The sequence below is a fragment of the Pyrgilauda ruficollis genome, unplaced genomic scaffold, assembly GCF_017590135.1.
Source record: "Pyrgilauda ruficollis isolate IOZ18807 unplaced genomic scaffold, ASM1759013v1 scaffold2, whole genome shotgun sequence".
NCBI lineage: Eukaryota > Metazoa > Chordata > Aves > Passeriformes > Passeridae > Pyrgilauda > Pyrgilauda ruficollis.
The window spans coordinates 10,132,856-10,136,958 of NW_024519206.1; positions in this window are offsets into that span (position 1 = coordinate 10,132,856).

Sequence of the window (4,103 nt, forward strand, 5' to 3'; positions counted from 1 at the left end):
GGCGGGGGGAGAGGGCGGAGGGAGAATGATGCCACTTTCGAATCAAAATCGTTAAGTCCGGTCATTAGTTCAGCACTGCACACTCACCACTAAGCCACGTCCCCAAGTGCCAATCCGTAGGACTTCTAAGCAGTTTGAGGAATGGTGATTCCACCACTTCTCTGGGTACCCTGTTCCAATGCCTGACCACACTTTTAAGTGAGGAAACCTTCCCTGGCAGAATCTCAGGCCATTTCCTCTTGTCGTATCACTTGTTCCTTGCGAGAAGAGACTAACCCCTATCTCCTTACACCTTCCTTTCAGGCAGCTGTAGAGAATAATAAGGTGTCCCCTGAGCTATCGTTCCTCTGGGATAGCAACACCAGCTCCCTCAGCCACTCCTCATCAGACTTGTGCTCCAGGTCCTTCACCAGAGCCTTCACCAACTCAACTACCCTTCTCTGGACACTCTCCAGCCCCTCAATGTCTTTCTTGTAGCGAGGAGCCCAAAACTGAACACAGGACTAGAGGTGTGACCTCACCAGTGCCAAGTACAGGCAGACTTTAAATGCATTCCCCAGCTTCCCAAGTCAAGAGCCTTTAACTTCACTGTGAAAGGGATGGGAAGCAGAACTGGTTCCTTGAAACAGCAAGTCAATAGTTCAAATTTCAAAATATCACAAATGCTGGAAAGTAAATCTAATCAGAGAAATGTAATTGGAAAAAAAGGGAATATATCAAATTTCAAAGCAACTTTTCCTCCACACAAATTCCCATTTCATCATATTTTCTACTGTGCTAGTAGAAAGCTAGTAGAAGGAAAGTAGCTACTAGTAGTAGCTAGTAGAAAGAAAGATGAACACAAAACCAGGCAAAATATTTTTTATAGTTTCCTCTGAATAACCTGTATTCCTCAATTAAGAGGTTAATTTTTATTAAAAACTTAACAACGTCTTATGTGTCCCTTTTTAATCAAGGGGATTGTTACTGGATTAGGTACTTTGTGTTATGATTGCCCAGTAATTCAGTGAGAAAAGCTACCCTTTGAGCAGAGAGCTGCTCCCAAAGTTGTCTGACTGGGTGAGGTAGAAGTCTGTCCCACTGGCACTGTGAATATTGTCTTGCTCAATGTAATGTGAAGCAGGTTCAGCAGAAAACTGCTGAGATGATGTTTTCCTGGTGCAGCTTTGATAATAGAAGGGTACACTTTCCAATACGGTTGCAATTATGTTAACTGCCCTAATTAGAGCACATTTTATAAATTTTTCTTCCCTTTTCCCGTCCTTGCATCTGAGTATTTCTCCCTTGAAGGGCTTGCTGAGAAGCTTTCTCTGTCTTGCCAGCATGGCACCCTCACATGTTCTCTGATGGGGCTATTGCCAGCTGTTCATCATCCATCTCAAAAGGATGAACTCTCTAAGTGACTTAGAGGGAAAGAGCTGTCTTGGGTCAGCAGTGAAGTACCTCAGTGTTTGCACTACTCTAAAAGAAAAGTGTGTTTGCCACCCTCCTTATGGGATTTGAGAAAACAGGACAGTGATGACTATGTCTGAACTGGGGGATCTCAGTATAAGATCTCAGAGTATGTTTCACACCCAGGTTTCTGTCTGGTGTCTTCTGGACAGCTGCTAGGTGTAGAACAGCAAGAAATTCACTTGCCCATGTAATCTGGCTGAAATAAGCCCATAATAACCACCATTATAGTTTTTGAATTGATAAAAGCAAATCAGAGGAAACAAATGTGTTACTCTGCAGCTTACCTTCAAACACAATTGTGAGTTGCCAAACTAAAAATAAATTTAGATTGTTTTGACAATTTCAGTACCTTTTGGGTGACAGAGACTTAAAAGCATTATGTATTTTTTCATTTAGGGGAGCGCTTCAAAATGTGCAGTGCAGTCTGACTACTCTGATGAGTTCCCAGGTCTGACTAGGTATTTTAAACACTCCACTGTAAATATTGACTTAAAATAAAAGTTAGAGGAAAGTAACAGTTTTTTGGAAACTGAAGGACAGATGAGATGAGTTCTCTCCATGTACCATTGCATCTGATCCTTAGTGTAACACATGGCAGACTACCCATTTAAGTACTTCCAAGCCTTTATATTCCAAGCATATGGAAGGTATTTGTTAAGAGAGAATGTGAGGGAAGTCGTTACATGCAAACAAAGAAGCATTTAGCCAAAGCAGGCCATTTAAACAGTGGTTTGCATTGCAATATCCACTATTGAGGCACCTGCAGTTGTCACTCAGGGTGCAGAAATAAGAAGCTTTGGGCATGAGGTGGGGAGGAGGGAATTCAGTAGACAAAATGTGGGAATTATGTATAATATCAGCAAAATTGAAATGCAGACTTCTTAAAATACAAAAGAATAAAGATCTCTTGTACAATACATTCCTGAAAAGCTTGTATATTATGTGATCCTGGGCTTGGTTCTTTCCCTTGTCCCCAACAGTCTATGTTATGAAGCACTTCGTTTGCTAAAAGCTGTCAAGATGCTATCTTGGATTGTGAACAACAGATTTGAAATGGCAGTGTTGACTGTCCTGTGCAAAATTAGAGTGAATAAAATTGAATTCTCTTACAATAGAGATGTGCAGCTATTATGCTGTTACAAACACATTATGAACTGTCTGGTATCTTCAGCTATTTTATGCAATTTGTTGCTTTGTTTCTCTTTTTTTTCCCCTTCATTTTTTCCCCTTCATAACTTTCCACTTCATTTTGTACTTTCATAATCATTCTCCTTCTCAGCATTTCAAGCCCTTCCTGTCAGTTATTGTTCTTTATGTTGCCTTTTTAGAAGTGTGGGGGTTTTTAAAAATTTTGTTAGTTTAATTTTTCTCTGGCTGTAGCTCAAATACTTCTTAGTGTGGATTTTCCATTTTCACTGAATTCCTGTCCATTTTCTTTACCTCTTGTCATATTATTTCAAAGTTCTTTTTTCTAACACACAACTGTTTTTGTGTTATTGCTTTGTCAGTAGGAACTCATCATCTGCTCAGATGAGATTTAGCTGAATTCCTGGTACTCTTCAACTTCAGCCTGAATTATTTTGCAATGGCTGGATCCAGAATAGTTTCTGACCTTGCTTATCATCTCGTGAGAGCATTGCTGATAATGTCTCAGTCCAACTCTTTGGACTCAAAGGTATACAATGAAACTCATAACAATAAGCTCTGTCTTGGGCTCAGTATGACTATTATAATCAGACTAAAATTTACAAACAGAACAAATGTGTACTGAAGGAATTATGAGCTACTCAAAATACATATCAGGTATAGCAGATCCATGAATTTATGGAATACTCAGTAACAACGTGATGCACTGTAAAATTACAGGGCAGCAGCACCACCTCTCTAAAGTGGCCATGTAAACAGAAAATTTGTTTCCCATGAGTTTCAAATTAACAATACCACTCTAGTTTATAATTTTGGACTTTACTGCTGTGAATATACCAAGCTGGATGAACATCAAAATCAGTCTTTGCTTCTGAACTCTGTTTTCACTGCTCCCTCTAACAGTCTCTAATTTGGGGGCCATTGTAATCACAACTGGGGGCTTTACTCCCATCTTCCTGCCACCACGCTTCTCTGAGACCTGTCAAGCATTTTAAGTAGTATGCACTTTCCCACACTTCTCAATGAATGCTGACATACCTAACTTAAAAGGATTACTTTCTGCTGAGAGGAATTGTAATCTTCTTTTCCTGCTCTGCAAATCCTCTAGTAAGTGAAAAAGAAAGGCCAAGATCTGTTCTGCTGTGCAGGGCAAATCACCATCGCAGAAGGTATAGAATAAAACAACAAATCTAAGATTTACTTGTGGTCACGCTTGTCCAGGAGCTGTGTCCCTGACTATTAACTCATTGGCATCTTCCATCACTATTTCTGGTGCTTTGATATTTTCTGGGTTAGTTTCTAACAGCTGTATGAATACACACACAATTGCTACCATGAATGGTGTTCAGGACAAAACATTCCTCTCAAAGATGTCTACAAAAAGGTAGAGACACACGATTGCCTTAATTTCAATCCAATTTTTAATATTATGTATTCTGTTAACAAAACCCAGAAACATACTTTAACTTATACACAAAAACTACTGTTTTTTCAAACTGCCT